Source organism: Thermobia domestica, chromosome 7 (assembly GCF_964235325.1).
Source record: "Thermobia domestica chromosome 7, izTheDome1.hap1.1, whole genome shotgun sequence".
Lineage (NCBI taxonomy): Eukaryota > Metazoa > Arthropoda > Insecta > Zygentoma > Lepismatidae > Thermobia > Thermobia domestica.
The window spans coordinates 182,240,755-182,263,135 of record NC_137460.1 but is presented as its reverse complement, the minus strand read 5'-3'; the positions used below and the strand labels follow the sequence as shown (position 1 = coordinate 182,263,135).

Here is a 22,381-nt window from a genome sequence, read left to right as displayed (position 1 = left end):
TTTTGCTTATCTTGCTGAATGGGATAAGGCACAGACAAAGGATATACAGACCGCAAACTTCCAATATATCCTTTGTCTGTGGGATAAGGGTTATAACCGTGAAACCTTCCCTTGAGTACGCCGCTGAAGTAGTAGTAAGTATTGAAAGAGCAAAGAGAAATTGACTTTCGATACATTTTTCCCCAGGTATTACAAAATTGTTGTAGGTGAGGGTATTTCTGTACGAAGCCGAGCTATATGTGTGTAGTCAAACGAATATTTAAAGATAGTACCCAGTTTACCTGGAGGAATATTTTTTCTACAATATATTAAAAAAAAAAAAATTCAATAGTGAATCAACTGTGCGTGTCTTTTATACGAAGTTATTGGTCCCTTTGAAACTTCCATTGTGATTCGCTGCTGAACAATAACTCTGGGTTTGTGATCTCGGTAGAAAAGAATATGGCTGACTGAGAGTAGAACGAGAAAGAAGTTGTAATAGTGAGAGAGGATTAGATAAATTGGAGCATAAATAATGATATTATTTGTTTTCATTATTCAGTATAACTTATAGCGGAGTAAAGTTTTAACTCTAAAGCTTCATGATTGAAGTACGCTGCGTAAGTAACCTCCTGAAATTAAATATGCATTATGAAATGTTTCTGATCACGTAGCGTTTAAGTTTGTGAGTGAATATTGTTTACCCTGACATTTGGTGTTTGATAGTGCGTGATGTGTTCATTTTACGGATCAGAGTATTGCACTACATGTGTACGAAAGATTTTGTGTTTCAATTCGTAAAATGTAAGTGAAAAAGTGATTCTAGGTTCTATATGAATATGTGTTTAAATGCTACATCAGTGGGTGAATGTACTAGTGGTGCCATTATTGAAATGAAATTTATGTGTAATACGGTTAGTATTTAAATTCTAGTGAATTAAATTTATAGTCTTATTAAATTGTGAAAATACTAGAACATGTTTAAAATACACATAACGATACCGCGTATCGTTATACAGCGTATGCTAATTAGTATGGTATGTTTTTATTAGTACTATCGTGTTTAGGCGCTTTATTCAAAATATGATACAATTGCAGTGACACATGGGTGCCCCATAACTTTAGGTGTTCCAAGTGGGCTATAGGCTTGCACCAACGAAAGAAGAGTGTAGACCACATGAGAATAGTTTCCGCAAAGAAATATGTTTCATTGTATACCAATTTGTCCCGCTTTCTTGATCTGTAAGAAACATTTAGCGCTCACAGTAAATACTAAGTATTACAGGACGAGGCTAATTAATAAATTATATTACAGTTGATGGTAAAATCCATAATGTGTGGCGGAATATTATAAAGTAAGTTAGTTACTGATTTAGTTTTGATTTTCAGAGTGGGGATAATTTTAATTGTGAGGGGACAATACGGATGGCATTTAGAACCTCGCCCAACCCGTTTTATGGCTCCAGACCCAAGTATCTTGTTTTTCTCGAAATTGTAAAGGTAGAATACAACGAGCCCTGCTGGGCTTCTAACCCTCTTCGCTCGCTCAGCTATGTGTTGTGGGAAAACTGTCCACCTGTAACTAAAACTTATCCCAAAACTTGTATATCATATAATGAAGTTTACTTCTTTAAAACTTCAGATTTATCTCATTGCTTTGCATTCGTACGTGACACTGAATATACGAATAACAAAATCAATATATATGTGGGTGTGCATCTAGATCTTCAGGGTACAAATTTCCTTCATGTAAACAATGGGTCATTCCGGATAAGTCTTTACTTCATCGGCTAATCTTCCGCAGACAGCGTCCCCGGATTAGACCCGCACGAACCTGTTTTCAACGTTGTGTTACTATTTCTTTGTTGTTATTTTAGTATACGCTGTCTAGAATTACTTCTTGTTCAATTGTGTCGTTTACTCTTAACTTTGATTACTAATACTTCTTATTTTACGTATCCATCTATATTATAGGGGCCGCGGTGGCTCAGTGGCAGAGCGTTCACCTCTGGTGCTTGGGGTCCCGGGTTCGATCCTAACCCCCGCCAAGTGAACTTTGTGGTGGACAAACACCGTGCTCGTGGGTTTTCTCGGGGTTCTCCCGTTTCCTCCCACTTTCTTCATTCCACCATTTCACTCATCTCTCATCATCACCGTCTCCTTTAGCCTAACCGGCATAAACGTGGGACGTAAAACTCAAAGATTTCATTGTTTTTTTTTTCATTTTTCCATCTATATTGTATTACTACGCAAAATTAATACCTTCGAACTATTTTAAGTGTTGCAAAGTACGCACTCCTCAGAAATAACGAAAACAATGAATCCTTAGCTTCTTATGTTTCCAACCTTAATGTAAATAAACTTTTAGGTGAGGCTTGGGGGCGAAACCCCTTATTAAATACATGTCCCAAGGATATCAAAGATACAAAATGCATTCGAGGATACTCTTTTCCTGTACTAGGTTGCCCATAAGGAGATACTTATATTCATGAAATAAGAACTCGTGCTGCTCTAGAAAGTGTTTCTTAAGAATAGAGTTGCCTAATGTTATAGATTCACCTCAAGAGTTAGTTGTATGTAACTAACGTGTGCACATGTAACATAAAAACTATGTGCATGAGACGGATTAACTTGAAAACAAACCAACTTGTGCTGGGAGTCACTCAAAAACACGACTGCTGTCTAATCGAGTCACGGTAACATAACAGGTGGAGTATCTGTAGGAGGCAGGCACCTAAGCGACGGTGAGTTTACGCATGAACAGGATAGTGCAGAAGCACTTTGTATGGGAAAAGAAAAGATAGGAGGATCCTTGTATGTGGCAAAGCTTTACTACACTTTTACGACACTGTCTTTGCATAGCATTTCGCTAAATTATGTTTTAATCAGCGCTACGTGACAAACTACATACTTTCTGTTTCGTATTTCTACCCTATTATACATGTAAAAGGTAAGATTCCGATATGTATTGATTACTTGCACAATTCTATTGTGAAATTAAGTAACATAATTCTTCCGTTCATTTTACACTTCTATGCCTCCATAAAATGAGAGGTAACATTAAAAAATTTTGCCCCTCTTCACCATTCGTTTAGATACAACTCTCCACTTATTAGTTTCTGCTGTACATTTTTGTATTTCCCTCCACTACATAGCACACATGTCCTAGGATACAATTGCATATTATGCTGTATTGCCTGTTTACGTAATATCCCATCAATAGAGTAACCATTTTTTCTTTTCAATTAATCGCCCTACACTCATGACCATTATTACCTTTTTACTTGCTGTCATGCTGACTTTTTGTCTGATTTTGTTCATTTCCCCACAAATTTTGTATTTCCGGGTCATCATCTGCGGCAGTTAACCTGACATTACCAGTGAATCGATTCCTTAGGAACTACATCATCGCAACGATTCCTTAACTCTTCCGAAGGACCTCTTCCTTTTCGCATTCCTTGTTTTAAGTCATAGTAAACTTTGCATTAGGCCAATTTTCTCCCTTAGCATAGCCAAAAATTGATGTATAAAATGATTGCAGGAAACTGCATCCTACATCAAGGTTCCTAGGAAGCATCCCAGGTGCTAGCCACTAGATAAGCGGGAAGGCATAGCCAAGTGAGGTTATGCACGAAACCCAGAGAACAGAAATGCACAATTAAGAACACCAAATTTAAACTAGAAACCACATATTTATAAAATTAATGGGGGTAAGACCCCTCCAACAATAACAACACATTAAATTATAGAGTCAATGCTTGATTTGGAGAGATCCTCCCACGCACATTTCCTATGTATCAAAGGAAAGAAGGAAAAATGAAATAAAAACCTGAAATTTTAACTTGAAGAATACAGTTCAGCAGTGTGCTATATTTGTGCTCAAGATAGCTTCGATACAATATTTCTTTCTCCATAAATAATACTCAAACTAACATCATGCCTTCCGAGCCATGTGTAAAACGAACTTTTCAAATTACACCATAAATTCTTAATGTTTTGAGTTTATGCTCCAGTAGTTGGGTAATCAGGATTGTACCAACGGTTAACATTAAACGGTCCCATTGGCCATGATGTAACGCAGAATAACTTTTCCAACAGTCCACTCCACTCCGTTAATCATTAAGGGCCATATGCATAGTCGATCACGTAGGGGTCCCCTAGACGAATCGTACTTGTGAGATACCTCAACCTTCCCCTTGACTGTGCAATGCATAAAGCTTCCAAAGTGATCCCTCAGGTACGGTTAACACTGAGGGCTGGTTGGTCTAGCCACACCTCGAGCGAGCCTAAAATTTTGACAAAAAAAGTTGAAGGTAAAACTCCGAAGTTCAATTATACTGTGATAAAGCATTAACATCGTTAGCAGCAACTGCATAGATACAATGTATGCTATATCAAAAAAACGAAATAAATGTTCTGAACTTTGTTCTTGCAAAGGCAGGAAAATAACAGTGTAGATTAGTAATACAGTTCTTTTCTAATTTTCAAAGTCTGTTAACTCGCAAAAAGATATAAGGAGGATATAGAAAAGCGAAAAAATAACGGTGTAGATTAGGAATACAGTTCTTTTAAAATTTTCAGGTAAAGTCTGTTAACTCGCAAAAAGAAATAAGAGGATATGTAGCTAGAAAACATGTGAGGTTGTAGCTTTACAATAGAGATCCTACTAGATAAATTACATATACATTGTACCTTTTTTCTCTTTGGACAAAATCAGCCCATAGTATTTTCGAGAATGTATTTTCTAAACAATTTTTGAGTTACAGTTTTTTTTTGGGAAAATTCCTTGCAAATAGCGTGAAACTTATTATCTACTTATTCCTAGAGTGTTATCAACCAACTGCGTACAAATGTATAACACGTACATACGTAGCTAGTACATATAATGAAAGCCATATGTCTCAAAACCACGCACCAAACTTTGCAAGCTGATCATTACAAGCGATTTTTTGCATCTGTTCGGTTTGTGCCAAGTTGAAGCTGGAGGGCTATACTCGAGGTGCCTCTGTATGGGACGGGCGAATACGCGATGGGTAAGCGAATTACGGGTTCACTCCAGCAGACGGTTCTACGAAATAGAAGATTTATAGGTAAAATATGATGTGAAGCCCTACATTTTTCGTGAAGGAATGAGAGTGTGAATATAAGTAATTACCATCAATGACAGAATATTGAAATGAATTTTAAGTGATAATGAAAGTATTGTATGTGTAAGTGTGCTTTTCCATTATCTTCGTATATATGTATACCCCCATCGCTGACGCGCCTGCTCCCTATGGACGCTCCCGCTCGCTATCACTCTGATCCCCCTGATGCACACCTACCCTAACTCAGTTAGATAGCATTCGTGATTTTGGCCATACAGCACAAGTTGATTCGTGTCTTATGTACTGTAGTTTCTATGCTATATGTTCACACTGTATTTATACTGAGCCTGTCTGAAGTCAATCTGCAAATAGTAATGGAGCTTTTCGTCTAATGCATGCTCTGCTAAAAGAAATATAAGGCTCTAACCTAACCTGAAAATGAAGGAAATGTTTCAAAATTTGGTATAATTGTCTGCTCGAATAATGCTCAAATTAGTACAAAAAATATGCAGGTGGTCGCTAGAACCTAGTTTTGCATTATAATTGCATATTTATGAACCATACTTCTTAACACTGTTTCCATAATTACAAGTACACGTGAACCGATGCGTATTTTGAGCAATTACAGAGCAAAACAGGAGGTTAATGATTTCCACACTTGTCTTTCCTTATGCACACACCACCTTCGCTAATGTGCCTGCTTCCGCAGACAAAATCACCGTGACACTCAAATTGTGCCCAGCTTGGAATCGGAATAAATGCAAACTTAGCTTATGTTGGTCACTTAGCACACATTCGTGCATGGTTTTCGTACTTATTTATTTATAACATATAAGTTTGCAAGCATATTATAAATGTGTACGCAGCTGGTGATAAGGTAAGAAATCAAGAATGAAGACGAAGACGAATCATAAGTGGAAAAAATGGATGGTAGCGCTCCTCAACTTTACCTATACTAACTGGGAAATGTAGGCAAACACCAACAAGGAAAAGGATGTAAAAGAATTAAAGTAACATTTTCACAATGAAATATGTATAACTGTTGAATCAATTTTCCCCATCAGGCATGATTCCAGAAATATTATTATTATTATTTATGGTGGTGGCGAATTTCATTATACTGGGGATGAAATGTATTACTAACGAAAATACTGGGAATCAACATTGAGCACGATAGGTTATGTGGTCCCGAGGGAATGTTATGGTTATCGGGGAGAAATCCCCCTCGGTTGATCCCTAAAATCATCACTGGTCCCCTGAAATCAATTTTTAAGCTAATCTACAATCTACTACCAATATTGTAACATCAAGTATCACTCGCTTATTTTATATCAGGTAGAAGTTGTTAGTCCATTCTTTGATCTTGTATTCAATACTTGTACTAGCAGAAGCAAAATATCCTGCAATCTTCTTTCAGGAATTGGTATATATTTTTAAATTGGTTGTCATCAAAATATGTCATTTATTATACCTTAATCAGCTCAACGAATTCGGTAAACTTATTAACATACTCAAATATTTTGTCAGCACGTAGCATATGCATTTTATACAACAACATAAACTGCTACGGGCTAGCAAATTGTGCGTTGAAGCACCCCTAGCCTTCCCCTTGACTTACGGGGAGGTTGCGGGCTTGTTTGACCCTGCGGGAGAACTCTGCAACGCAAATTATCACGTGTCCCGTACGTAGCTCCTAAGTAACCCGCAGAATAACTATGCATACGGCCCTAAGTTACTAACCCCAAGAAGTGATCAACAACACAAACGAAGCACACCTTCAGTCACACGCCAAACAAATATAGTGTAAAAGTTTCTCTCTCGCTCTCTCATACACACACACATATATATATGACTGATTCCATTTCAAATCGCCCAGGCGAACCACAATTGGTCCCCATCATAGTCTCAGATTTAATTTTTTTTAATGAGATATACGTGCAGTATTATTAGACCCTAAACTTCCTATGACGGTTCAAAGTGTGTATACATTTTTTGACGCATATATATATGAGAGATTCCATTTCAAATCGTCCAGGGTAGTCAACACGACTGTCTCAGATTTAGTTTATTTTTAAAAAATAAGAAACTACATACAAAATTATTAGACCCATATTCTTTCTTTTTGCTGAAAAAAAAATCCTTCGATATACAGCCATCCAAAATGGCTGCCCTCCTCTCAGATTGCTCGAAAAAATGAAAAACATGTCAAATTAAAAATTTTATTGTAGAGAAACGAGTGTACTTAGTAACATAATCGGAACATCAGGAAGAGTATAAAGTTGTATGTTTCGGTGCAGGGGCAAAATTCGTCGATTGGTCCAATAGAAATCGCGCGATTCACTCATAATGTTGCCAACTTTGGTGAAATTTTTGCTACTTCAAACTTTTTTGTCCTCACGAGCAATATCAACCATCTTCTTCCAACATCGAAATCTACTCGATAAGGTCTCTTGAAAATGTAAAGGACTTACGTTTCTGATTACTACATCCCACGTTATAGCATGATGAAAAGCTGAAGCAGTGTTGCCAACTTGGTACAATTTTTATTATTTTCCAAATGACACTACGGGGATTTTATTTGATATTTATTATTCATTAATGACTGTAAACATCATATAAAGCACAATTTTCCCCTCATCACCACAGTTTTCGAAAACTTACAAGTATTTCATTAGAATGTTTTATCTCCTGCGGTATTAATAGTTTGCAGCATTGAATGTGACTTTCACTTGATGTTTCCCATCATTAGTAAAACCAAAATGTCGAATAAAAACTGTCTGTGTAAGTTGTCATAATAATAATAATAATAATAATAATAATAATAATAATAATAATAATAATATTTTTTTATTATTGCAGAACCTCTCGTAATACGCATCAAGTTCGAACTTGTTCAAGAAGTTCTGCTGCAGCCACTAAACAGTTTGTTACGTGATTCGGTGTCATGAACATTGTCCTAGTGTTCTCTGGAAGCATGAAAATTGTTTTTACTGGTAACATGACATTGTAGTGCAGTAGTTACAGTGTTTTTGTGAATAACAATAGAGGAGTCCTATTACAGTAAGGACCGTATTAAATGTATTGATTATTCTAAAAGGCATAAGAGGATTGTGTACAGAAAGAATTCTTGACAAAAAATTATCTTGCGGTAAGATATATGTATTGCAACAGCGTATCTACCAAAACATAGTATTAGGAGAGGATGATTATTTGTGTAAAGGGTGGTTTGAATATTTACCGTGAACAACGTGAATGCATATGATATATTAGTGACCACGGAAGAAAGCGTAAGTATGAAATTATACACCAGCAAGATGAAGAATTTGTTCCTCTGAGTGTAGATTTGGAAACCATTAACTAGTTAGTTAACATACAAACATGAATGTGTCGCCATTAAAAAACAGCCGTCATCGGTGAAACCTAGACTACACAGAAGGATTCACCTCACAAAATTTTTTCATACTGCCTCTCAAATCGCCTTGTGTACAGGACACAAATGATAATCCTTCCCTAATAGCACGCCTGGGCAGACACGTTGTACGCAATCCATATATTTTACCACAAGATAAAATTTTTGTCAGTAATTCATTCTGCACACAATCCTCTTATGCCTTTTAGCATAATCAACACATTTAATACGATCGTTACTATAATAGGACTTCTCCATTGTTATTCACACAAACACTGTAACTAGTGCACTACAAGGTCATGTTACCAGTAAAAACAATTTTCATGCTTCCAGAGACACTAGGACAATGTTCATGACACCGTATCACGTAACAAACTGTTTAGTGGCTGCAGCAGAACTTCTTGAACAAGTTCGAACTTGATGCGTAGAGTTACGAGAGGTTCTGCAATAATAAAAAAAATGTTCTTCTTATTATTATGACAACTTACACAGACGTAATTTTTATTCGACATTTTGGTCTTACTAATGATGGTAAACATCAAGTGAAAGTCACACTCAATGCTGCAAACTATGAATAACGCACGAGATAAAACCTTCTAATGAAATACTTGTAAGGTTTCGAAAACTGTGGTGATGTGGGGAAAATTGTGCTTCATATGATGTTTACAATCATTAATGAATAATAAATATCAATTAAAATCCCCGTAGTGTCATTTGGAAACAAATAAAAGTTCTACCAAGTTGGCAATCGACTTGCAACGCACGTAAAAATTATCATATTGATACAAATCAACTTTCTGAACTTCATTATAACTTTAACACACAGTTTCTGATTTAACTCGAAATATATATATTTTATTTTCCATTGTCGCGAGCCGATTTTGTCCCGAGTTGGAAACCCTGTAACTCGAAAACAAAGTGGAATTCGACTCATGTTTATCGGAATTTTTCTACTTGATTTGATGTCAGGATTCGTCTCTCAAAATTTTCATACTCCCTTTCAATTCGCCTTGTGTATAGGACCTAAATGCCCGTAGGAAATATTTACATTTCAAGTACCAAAATCGAAATTTCAATAATTAATTGCGAAAGTTAGGGGCTGCAGCCGCATGAACGGTTAACGGATATTAAATACTTAGGTACTTCTGCAATACTTGTAAAAAATTCAGATTTTTAATAGGTGGGGTTTTTGAGAAAATGGCGTCCAAACATGGCGTCTTAATGATATTTTCAGCTTTTGATGATGCTATAACGTGGGATGTAATAATCAAAAACGTAAGTACTTTACATTTTCAAGAGACCTTATCGAGTAGATTTCGATGCTAGAAGCAGATAGTTGATATTGCTCGTGAGGACAGAAAAAAAAACATGTTTGAAGTTAGAAAAAATGTCACCAAAGTTGGCAACATTACGAGTGAATCGCGCGATTCCTATTGGACCAATCGACGAATTTTGCCCCTCCACCGAAACATACAACTTTATACTCTTCCTGCTATTGCGATTATGTTATTATGTACACTCATTTCTCTACAATAAAATTTTTAATTTGACATGTTTTTCATTTTTTTCGAGCAATCCGAGAGGAGGGCAGCCATTTTGGAAGACTGTATATCGAAGAAATTTTTTTTCAGCAAAAAGAAAGAATATGGGTCTAATAATTTTGTATGTAGTTTCTTATTTTTTAAAAATAAACTAAATCTGAGACAGTCGTGTTGACTACCCTGGACGATTTGAAATGGAATCTCTCATATATATATGCGTCAAAAAATGTATACACACTTTGAACCGTCATAGGAAGTTTATGTTCCTTTCTACAAGGTTCAATTGCTGGAAATGGAAAGCTTAAAGTCCAATTTGAAACACCACTGACTCCGTACATCGTACCAACGTGTCCAATGGGATTTCTGCGCACACCGCTTGAATCTCATTCCAAAATGTGTCTAGGTTACGTGGTTTATGTTTGTACAATTCATCTTTTACTGTGTCTCATAAGAAGAAATCCTGCAGCGTAAGGTCTGGAGAGCATTACTGCCTGCTTCAAAGCTCAAACGTACGTCCGCTATCTTTCAGTTACTTCCTTGCCACTAACTGGGTTGAGTGGCTAGAGCGACAGTTTGCTGCCACCTGTTGAAGAAAGATAACATTACTTTCTCCCAGAAATTGAAGCTTGTAGCACGGGAAGTACGGTTTCTATGACGATTCAAAGTGTGCATACGTGTTTTGACGCACCCGGTATATATATATATATCTCAGGGTTTGCCCAAGTAGGCGCAGCCCGAAAAAAAAAAGCCACTGGGTTTTTTCGGGTTGGACCCACCTAAAAATAATAATAATAATAATAAAACTCACTTGGGTTTTTGAGCTTTTTAATAGTATATTATTGGTACAACTAAGGTGATCACATTGAAAGTGATTTTTTCAGATTTTAGACTTTCCTTGGGCGAATTAGATGCTTTGATCTTAAAGTATACAACAACATTCAACGTTAGGCCTTTATAAAGTTTTCAATCCTCTGAATAAATAAAAAAGGCTTACCTTAGCTTGAGATAATTATAGAATAAATTAATGTATGGATTGTGTTTATAGTCTATTTGAAGTAAAATGTGCAATTTTATATTTTAGAAAATACTTTCCGTAAATAGTGTGCTCAGCGACGCCGGGGGAGTTATCCCTCATACGTTTGACGAGTTTAAGGCCATAAATGCCTGTACCACCAGTAAATATTTAAATACATTCGTAAAACTATTAGTATTATTTCATACATTTGATGCTAACACAAGTATTCTTCAGTAAAATTTGGTTTCCCAACAACAGTAGTTTAGTTGCTACTCTTCAAATAAGTATTCTATAGAATCAACACTAGCAATAGCGTAAAAATTCTTATCAAATTTAAGAAGCTTAATACTCGGAGTTCCGAAGGCTTTGTAACGCTATAATTTCAAGTACTGAATATAAAGTTTCCGTACTAATAGAAGTGTCGATGTGCAGCAAAGAAAGCTGCGTTTTCAAGGAAAACCCGTCGTAAAGGAAGTGCTCGGGAAATTCCCGCAATTGAACGGACAAAGCATCGGAAGTGAATACTTCAACAATAAAACTATTTATTTTAAGCTGGAAGATATTTAATTTAATTTAAGACATTTTGAAAAATTTACTTTATAAAATATGAATTATCTCTTTGTTAATTGTTTTAAATTCATTTTCGGGAAAGAATCGTCTTGCTAGTGCTAGGGAAATTCCCGTAATTGAACGCGCAAAGTATCGGAAGTAAACTTCAACAATAAAACCATTTATTTTACGCTGGAAAATATTTGCCATATAAGACATTTTGAAACCTTTATTTTATAATACGTGAATTATATCTTTGCTTTAATTGAATATATATTTGGTATTCATATTTGGCAAACGTTACTAAGGCTCCTAGGATGACTCGATCTACATTTGCTCGTTTGTTTGCCTATACCACACACACATTACAGGGCACACCTTTCGATCTTTTAAGTTAAATTTTCAGGGTACAAACACGAGACACAGTAAATTTCCGGTATAGATTTTGGCAGTATACCAACGCGTAAAATTTCAAAATGGCGGCCCCCCTTTTTTTTTTAAATAGCGGGTATTCACGCTACAAAGCGCAAATTTCGGTATTTTAAATAGAAATTTTCAGAGTAGAAGCACGAGACATTCTAAATTTGCTGTATAGTTTTTCGGCAATCCAATGTAAATTTTCAAAATGGCGGCCATTTTGTTTCAAAACAGTAATGAATAGAAAATTGTTCCAAGTTGCGACAATGACAATCTTGAAATATAAATTACATTTTAACACTTTTACCCCAAAGACATTGAAATATTTCGAAAAGAAACAAACCCTGATATATTGTAACCCGTTTGATATAGAGTACAGTCAGGTCCGTGCTGGGATACTAACGAGGGCGGTGGACAAGTCTACTAAAAGGGCGCCGATACAAACACGAATACATACACACACACACACACATATATATATATACAGCGTGTTTCAAAACAACACCGACTACGTTTGGGAGGTGATGCCTGACACCAAGGTAAGACAAAAAGTATAGACCAACCTGGGTGCACAAATGCTTCCTTTTGGAGTTATAGACTACTGAAAACATGAAAAAATGAACTTAAAAGATCCATAATTCCAAAACTATGGGACCAACCATAGTCGGGTCAAGACTTCACTTAAGAACTAGTATATCCTATCGAAATATCCACGTTTCAGAATCCTGTGGTACTTCCGCAACAATTTTTATAGAAGTAGTTAGTGAGTACTTCAAATTATATGCTCATAGCCAAACTCCCTTCTTAAAAATTATTGCGTGAGGACCGCATGATTCTGAAACATGTATTTTTGGATAGGGAACATTGTTCCTAATTGAAGTCTTGACCCGACTACAGTAGGTCCCATAGTTTTGGAGTTATGGACCTTTAAAGTTCATTTTTTCATGTGCACACAGGTTGGTCTATACTTTTTATCTTGCTGTCAGCAATCACCTCTCAAACGTTGTTGGATTTGTTTTGAAACACCCTATATATATTATGGATACCATTTTACATTAAAATAACCAAAATTGTTTTAGTAACGTAAATAGCTAAACTGTAAAAACCTCGAAATCCTCTTTGCTAGAGATTTTTTTTCCTATAATAGAATTTTTGTCAAACAAAATGAAGCTAAATATATCAACTACTTAATATAGCTCTATGGCCTGTAGACACAGAAGATTCAATGCCGCGATCTAGATCCAATTTCTACTTTATTTCCTATTTCTGTAAGATCCAACTTAATATTGTCCTCCTGTCTGCGTCTCGGTCTTCCTAATGGTTTTATTCCAATTTGAGTTTCCAATTTAAACTGAAAGCGTCCCGAATTTCTTCCATTTAGCTACATGATCTGCCTATTTCAGCCTCCTAGATTTGATGAACCTAACAATGTTTGGCAAACAGTATAAATTATACGCTTCTTTGTTATGAAGTTTCCGTCCTTCCCCATTATTCCTGTTCCTCGTGGGGTCCAAATATTCGTCTCAGGATCTCGTTCTCAAATACTTTCAGTCTGCTTTTTTTCCTCAGAGTAAGCGACCATGTTCTACAACCATATAGCACAACAGGCATGATTATTGTTTTATATATTTTAAGCTTCAAATTTCTCGACAGAATTACGCGACGACAAAAGATTTTTAACTGAATAATAATACGAAATCTCTGTTTTCAGCGAACATCAATTTTCTTCATGAGTATGGCTTTGGTCTGTTAATAGTAATATTTGAAAGTATCCACTTTGTTGAAAGTATTATTTAGTATTTTAACGCATCCATAATTTGCTGTATTACGATTTCGACGAACTTCCATGCATATAGAAATAACCTAAGTTAAATGCTAATAGTCACCGCAAGAAACAAACCTCATCACTAGAAAGTACTTTCGAAGAACATCGTCTTCATTTTCAGCTTAGGAACACTTCGAAAATGATTTAAACCGTATGAAAGAAATTATGGATAGGTAAAAATGTTTAAAGAGAATTTTTAAAATATGGGAAGCAAAAATCTTCTTGTTACTAGAAATAGACATATGTTAATAGTAATTCACTTGTCACTGTTCACGGTTGTTTACTGTTTTTCTTTTTTCATTACCTTCCAGACGGTGGAAATGAGTAGTAAAGACACTGCTCCAAATGGCATTTATGTCACCTTTATGTGAATTGAGTGCCGGTTTCTCCTTATGAATGTAATAAGCTTCTTTAATTTTCCGTTCTGTTGCTGTTTTTCTTTTTCGATCAAACATGGAAACAAACCCCTTCCAGCAATTCCGTAGTTATTTTCTTTGAGACGTGATGCTAATCCAGATAATTGTTGAAAGCTACGAAATTTGGATGTACGAATATGCTCAGCGATTCTGGTACAAGTGTTCCTTTTTGTTTGGCCTACATATATTTGATCACATTGACATTTAACTCGATAGACGCCACTACTTTGTTAGAGATCAGTAAAAAAATTATATAAAATTTGTAATATGTGTCTATAGATTTAGAAGGAACTTCGGAGACCTTGATGTTATATTTATGCAATACTTTCTTAATTTTTGACGAAATATGTGGGACTAGGGGTAGTGTTGTAAAAAAACGGTTTTTTTCTGTGAAGTTTTTTTTCAATAAAAAACATCGTTCTTTTTCATGTTTTTTTTCAAAAGTCTGTTTTTTTTTTTTCTGGCAACTATTATTTATTGACTTATGTTGCAGATTATTGAAATAATCAACAGAACTTGAGTCGAAATCTTCATAACTTACAAATCGTTTGTTTCTTTGTACCCATACGAGCAAAATTGTGTGATTATTCCATTCGGCCCCAGGTCATTTTTGGCGTTTTCCTACATTTTCAGTTAGTGACTTATTGCTCAAAAACTATTCATTCGATTGATATCGTTAAGGCCTTGTTTTTAAGAAAATGGATGTGGCTATTTTTTGGTGTAAGTTGCATTGCAGTGTTGCCAACGGATGGGAAATTATTGACGGAAATGTAGGGGTGAAAATTTACAAAAAAATCCCTAACCGAATTTCAATTTTTTTTTGTATCTAGCACCACTGCTGCTATATGGGTTCAAGTCATCTAAACAAATCTTTGGTGTGTTGACAAGGTACAGTGAAATCCTTAAATCGCTGGCTTCCATTCAAAGAGGGAAAGAAAAAACTCTGTCATATACATGAAATTTTGATACTTTTTACGCCTCAGAAGAAAAAATCAAATATGCCAGGGTAAAGCTTCTCTAATTATCCTATTGAAACTTTTTATGGTGCGTTCTGTAGGGCAAAGAGGAAGCTTTCAGGTAGTGGTACGTTTGTTTCAATGTAGCCAGTAATAGGGTAATAATAGAGGGGAAAAGGGAAATTTTCCAAATTTTTCACCTAATAGCGGGAATTAATTGTTTTGGCTGGAAAGGCTGCCATCAGACAGACGAAAAGTATCTGAAAATAAACCGTACTACTCCAAGAATATATCCTGCAAGTATTATGGCGATATATAACAAAGTAAGCATGAAATTTTAAAAAAATCTCATTCTACCTAAGAAATTCACCATTTTCTTACTATTTCCAGAACATGGTTTATTATAAACCTCAACTGTACTTCCCCTAATTATTCTAGTGAAACTTCTTATGGTACGCTGTGTAGGCTAAGGATGAGGCTGTTAGACACTGGTACATTTGTTCGAATGTAGCCAACAAGAAGGAAATAATATAAATAAAACAGGGAATTTTCCCCAAAATTTGCCCCTAAAATCTGGAATTAAAACTTTCTGTAGCTGGCAACACTACTATCAGACACACACAAACTATCTTAAAATAAGCTTTGGTATCCCTCTAATATATCCTACAAGTATCTTTCCAATTAGAGAACAAGGTCCACTGTAAACCTGAGCTGTACTTCCCCTAATTATCCTATTGAAACTTTCTATAGTACGTTGTGTAGAGCAAAGACGAGACTTCCAGATACTGGTACGTTTGTTCGGATATAGCCAACAAGAGGGAAATAATAGAGACAAAACATATAATTTTTCCAAAATTTCCCACTAAAATCTGTAATTAAAATTTTCTGTAGCTGGCAACACTGCTACCAGACAGACGCAAACTATCTTAAATTAAACATTGGTACACCACTAATATATCCTACAAGTATTATGGCGATATTTATGGAACAAAGCTTCTAATTACCAAAAATATATTACGGTAAACAGAAAAGTAAGGAAAAACTAGAAAAATCAAGTGTTGGAACCTAAATACGAATTTTACGTGCGCCCCCTAATTACCCCATTGTAACGATCTGTACTTTCGTTTGTTAAGTAAGGACAAATGTTCGGTTGGCGTAAGTTGACTTGCACTCGGACGTATAGGTACGCATTAATGAACAAAAATCTCGAATTTTTTGCCCAAAGTTAGGGAAGTTTTAATTTCCCTAATTGGCAACACTACGCGCAGGCACGTCCAACTGATGTCAACAGTTAGGTATCCATCCGAGGTATCTATCTGGCAAATCTTAATGAGGTCTTTGTACAATGAAGGAAGCAACAGGGAAAAAAAGAAGTAAAGGAAATTCGAAATTAGAAAATTCTTGAATTTTTGACTGGGGTGAAATTTGAGAAGGAAATTCGACACCAGAAGGAAAAGGAATTAATATGATAAACTATAGTCCAATCATATTTTGCAAGAATAATATCCCGATATCTTAATTAGTGTCCACACAGGAGCGGATTAAATAAGTGACATACCTGTGTGTGCCATTTTGGCCACCTGGGCCACCGAGTATACATTTGATTACATTTTTTTTTGACTACTAACTCGTGTTGTTGTTGTAGTTATAGTCTCGACTAATAATAATATCGTTGTAAACAATAACTTTATAAGGAAAATTTTCTCTCCTTTTTACATTTTAGTTCCAACACTGTTGGTGAGAAATGCAGGGTGTTTCAAAATGAATATCGGGGTTTTTAGTCTTCGTAGTACTTATTACATTTTATGTACAATTATAAGCAATGCATCAAGTAAAAGAGCACCTCAAACAGTCTTTGTAACAAGTGTTCGATGTGAGATTAATTCGTCACACGGTACACATCTAGTCGATAGGTGAGAAAGGCCCATAAACTTTCCGCCATATGACACAAAACACATTCAATTTAGGGGAGTCTGGTTTCAACTCTACCATCTCCTGAGGATTTGCTGATGGCCAGATGCAAACATTACTAGTGTTCACGTTAGCTCTTAGGTGAAATGTCGATTTATCACTGAAGACGACACGATTTAGAAAATCTTCATTGTTATGCAGCAATATTTCACTTGCGAAATTGGCACGTAAACCGTAGTCTGTAGGCTTTAGACCTGTAGTAACTGCAAACGATAAAGACGTGGTTGCAAGCGTCTCCTTAATATTCTTCACACAGACGGTTGTACTGTACAGATTCAGTCTTTATTAAAACACAAAATGTTTTCTGCTCTCTAGTTTCCATCTTTGCTACTTGCTCTTTCTAACGGCAGACAGAAGAAACAATGCATTACATGCGTGCATACAAACTGTTTGAGTTGATCTTTCATTTGATATATTTATAATTGTAAGTTAATTGTAATAGATACTACAAAGTTTCAAAATCCTAATATTAATTTTGAAAGACCCTGCATTACTTCAAATTGAGTCATCCTATATTCATGTCTTTTATATACATATCATCAGGGCCGGTCCTAGTCAATTTGTCGCCTCGTGCAATGGCATAATTTGCCGCCTCCCCCTTTCTCTAGAAAGAACAAATCTTAAAAGTCATGATTTTAAGTATGCTACTCCAACATGAACAACAAAGATGAGGGTAAGTGCAGTGGCACTCAGAAAGGCTTAAATACTTACTAAAAATGCAATCCCGTTGTGTCTGTTTTTCTTTCTTTAAATATTAATCTATTATGTTAGTCAAAGATAAAGCAAACACACCTGCAGAGGAAAGATGGTAATCTTTTTTATAGAATTCACTATTGAGCTTCAATCTCAATGTATCAGTTTGCAATTCCAGTGCAACTAGCTCTTTTATCTTTATTTCTTGATTTTTCTTCTACATCATCTAACATTAAAAAAAAATGTTTCTATCTTCAATGATAAGGAACTTATTTCTGACAAAAACAAGACTAATTTCATATCAAAACTGTGTTAACTTACTATATGGAACAGATATTCACTACTATTCGAGAATTGAATTCTTGCATTTGACAAAAATCAAGCAATTTGTGCTCGGATTTATTCGACCATTTGCTTTAGCATTGTCCATGTGGCCTTAAACTAATGCAACCTAAACATAATTTATGAATGTAGTATTCAAATAGAAGGTCAGCTTAGTAAATGTAACTACCATCATGATGAAGTCTGTTTTAAGTTAAATAATATATTAATGACAGATTTTGCCGGACCATCCAAGCTTGCCGTTCCACACCAATGGACGTGTTGCATATATGCAGTGGCGTATTTAGGGGGGGCTTCCGGGCTTAAGCCCCTCCGAAATCTTACTTACTATAGTAAAGTATATGAAATATCTTGCAGAATTTTCTCATTTTCAGGCAAAGCCCCACCCGAAACAAAATCGTAAATACGCCACTGCATATATGGTAGAGCCGGCTCTGCATATCATATATCTAGTCGACAAATTATTCATATATGGCATTTAGAAAAACACTATTAGGCAAATTAGTATTAGTTTTTACCTTTAGACAAGTTATTGGAATTTTATACTGTTCATGACATTATTTTCGTACTTATTGAAGGCCTGATTTCACGAAAAAACAAAATTTCATTTCTACTTTTATTTCTTAGTTGATATTGATGAAAACTGCTGAAACCCGAATTGTTAATAGGTATGGTATTCATGTAAATTGTAAAATATTTGTAGCGTATCAGTATCTAGCGTTTAATTTATGTTGCATTTTACGGTGATTACACCTACATAAAAATATTTCATAGTTAAATAAACGTAAGATGCATTACAAATGACTATTTGAAAAAAAAAACGAAATTTAGAAAAAAACGAGAGGCAATGTTTTTTTTTCTAAAAGAAACGTGCATTTCTGAAAAAATACGAACGGTTTCTTTTCTATTTACAACACTAACTAGGGGGACGCCAATCCATTTGTCCTCTTCGGCATTTGTTGGCCAATGGTGGGTGCCATCGATCTCCCGCTGTACCTGTTTGTACCACTTCAGTAATAAAGACTTTTGATAGCCGTTTTGTTGTCCAATTTTAATTAAATATTTAATTTCTTGGTTGTCACCAGGAAGATCAGAAAGTAGAAGAGCTCTCCTGAATAAGTTTTCCTAAATATTCAGTTTCTGAAGTCATGAATGGAATAGCTTAAAATGTACAGGGTGCGGCACGTAAAACCGGCCCGTCGTAATATTCTGGTATATTGTGTTTTTGGCAACACTTAAATAATCTACCTTCCTACCAAGAGATGGTGTGTCGAGGTCGGGTCGACTTACGTGACCTGCAGCAGTCACATGCAGCCGCAGCCAGTGAAACTTGTCGAAACCAGTTGAGAAAAAGGCCTCGTTGTGTTAAGCCGGGTGAGTGTCAGTGTGTGATAATGCCGTATTCGATACCCGAGCGTGTTGCCATTGTTAAAGGGTTCATTCTCACTGGATCTTTTGTGAAAACAAAGAATTTGTTTCGGGAGAAATTTCCAGGACGTTCTGTGCCAGCAAAAAGCACCATTCAAGAATTGATTGAAAAATGGCGGCGTACAGGATCGGTTCAAAATGCTCCCAGGAACAGACGACCATCTGTCTGCACACCTGAATTAAAAATGCAGGTGGAGGAGATAATGACAAGAAGTCCTCGAAAGTCAGCCAGGAGATTGAGTCAACAGGTTCATGCGAGTGAGAGAAGTTGTAGACGTGTTTTAAAAAGACTGAAGTTAAAACCGTACCGGATAAGTGTTGTGCAAGAACTGAAGGAGCCTGACCTGCAGAAGAGGGTGCATTTCTGTTCATGGCTGTTGAGCAATGTTGCCAGTGGTTTCTTGGATCCACTAATGCTCATCATGAGTGACGAGGCGTGGTTCCACCTGTCTGGGTACGTAAATTCCCAAAACAACCGGTATTGGTCGACAGAAAATCCACACGCAATCCACCAGGTACCCTTGCATGATGAGAAGATTGGTGTTTGGTGTGCCATTTCCGCCACACGCGTTATTGGGCCCATATTCTTTGAGACGACAGTGAACAGTGACGTGTATATGGGAATCCTGGAGGAGTTTTATACACACTTGACCGAAGAGGAGCGTCAGTTATGTTACTTTCAGCAGGACGGTGCAACATGCCACACATCAGCTGCATCATTGTCCCTTGTGCATGAGATGTTTACACCAGAGAGGACAATCAGCAAAGGCTTGTGGCCTCCTCGGTCACCAGACTTGTCCACGTGTGACTTTTACTTATGGGGACTGTTAAAGGGAAGAGTATACGAAACAAATCCACACACAATTGAAGAACTCAAGATTAGGATCCAGGATGTCACCAATAGCATTACAACACAAGAACTGACAAGGGTATATATGAATCTCCTCAATCGTGCTCACATATGTGTTGAAGTGGGCGGAGGACACTTTCAGCACCTGCTGTGAAGGTGAGTAGTCATATTCAATACATTACATTTCATTTTATGTGTTCACTTTACGGGCCGGTTTTACGTGCCGCACCCTGTATATACTTGGTACCAGCAGAAGATTTACGATATACTGAAGTAACAAACTTACTGGCTTGTCTTTTGATGGTAATATCAAGGAAGTTAAGAGCTACATTTTCTTTAAGTTCTATCGTGAATTTGATTCTAGGATGTATCTGATTAAATTCATGAATAATTTCTTTAAATCCTGATATTCCTTATACAGAATTAAAGTATCGTCAGCATATCAAAAATACCTGATATGAGGAGATTTTGGAAGAATGTTGGTTTCGAACATGTCCAATACCAGGTTCCAGAGTATTGGAGAAAGAGTATTGCCCACAACCAATCCATTGTCCTGACGAAAGATGGTATATTTAAATTGAAAAACATTATTTCTAAGGCAAAAAGCTATTAGTTGAGAGACTAATTGAATTTCGTATGGGTTTACTTTTAGCTTAAGCAGGGCAAGTTCCACTGCCTGTAAAACCAGGTCTAGCCTGTAAAACCAGGTCTACTGATTTTGATGGATACATCTCCACTACGTCAAAGGATGGCATATGGATAAAATCAGCCGCGAGAAACGAATTGAAACATGTTTTCAATTCTAATCAATTTTTAACAGTATATTTGATAGGGATATTAAAAGATACAAGTTTATTATAAGCATTTTTACCTATCCATACTTTCTTTCATATGGTTTAAATCCTTTTCGAAGTGTGCCTAGGCTGAATATGAAGACGACATTCTTCGAAACTACTTTCTAGCAGGACTGGCTGGTTTTTAAACCAGCTGTTTAAAAAAAAAAAAAAAAAAACTGCTGTAAACCAAAAAACGAAAAATGTTCCTAAAAGTGTAAGTGTTTGCAAAATTTGATGAACACACATTTGTGGGTTATCACGTTTCACTCCCGTATATTATTCGTATTATATTCACACCTAAATTCCCCATTCATTACTCAAAAAGATTATACTACAAAAGCAACTTGTTTTTAGAAGTTTATAAATGTTTGTTTTGTGATTTTTTTGTAGTTGTTATTATTGTTATGTAATTGCAATCAAAGAAAAATTCTAAATACTGTTTCGTTTCAATGTTTACTATTGATAAAATACATCGAAATTCCGTACTTTTTGTGGGTGGGGGGAGGGGTCATATAGACCCTACGAGAGGCATTTAGTGAAATGAGAAGTATCTTTGGTATCTATTTATGTATAAATGAGTCTGAGCCAAAGTGGACTCAAATAATTCATGTCTTTATTCTCTTTTCTTACTGATATGCAAATTAAGTCGTTGTATTTCTTTAATTTGGACCAATAAAAGTCGTTGTTAACTAACGTAAACTAAATTAGTTCTTCTGTACTCCGTAGTACTTTGAAATTGTCCATATGTAATTCTGTATAATGATTTCACTTGTGCAACTGTTTATCTTTTTGTCCTTCTGAAATGACTCTTGACAGTTATATTAAAAAGCATGTAAAGATCAGTACAACGTATTTTTATCAGGATTCCTTTGTGAGTGAGTCGGCAGACGTATCGCATTTGTAGCCAATTAGTCCTGGTTCCGAGTTCAAATGGAGGACAATTTCTCTCGGATGTAACTCGAGAAGCGGTTTTTATTTCGCTTTAAGCTTATGTGACCCCTTCCAGCATAACCCGGTTGTTGCATAATAACATCAAGGCGAAACAAACTTATATCTGTTCATATATG

At 35.9% G+C, this 22,381-nt stretch overlaps 1 protein-coding gene across 7 annotated transcripts in view; it reads left to right on the top strand.

The window, feature by feature from the left end:
- The first annotated feature begins 388 nt into the window (after nucleotides 1-388).
- LOC145690600 (uncharacterized) overlaps nucleotides 389-22,381 on the top strand; it is a 158,808-nt gene continuing 136,815 nt past the window's right edge. For 5 of the 7 annotated variants that reach the window (XR_014132249.1, XR_014132248.1, XM_081765651.1 and 2 more), the window contains exon 1: nucleotides 389-599. The gene's annotated coding sequence lies outside the window, so the exon portion shown is untranslated. Of the gene's footprint in view, nucleotides 600-631; nucleotides 894-22,381 lie in introns of those variants that run through there. The other 2 variants (XM_081765654.1, XM_081765653.1) reach the window with 2 other exon arrangements.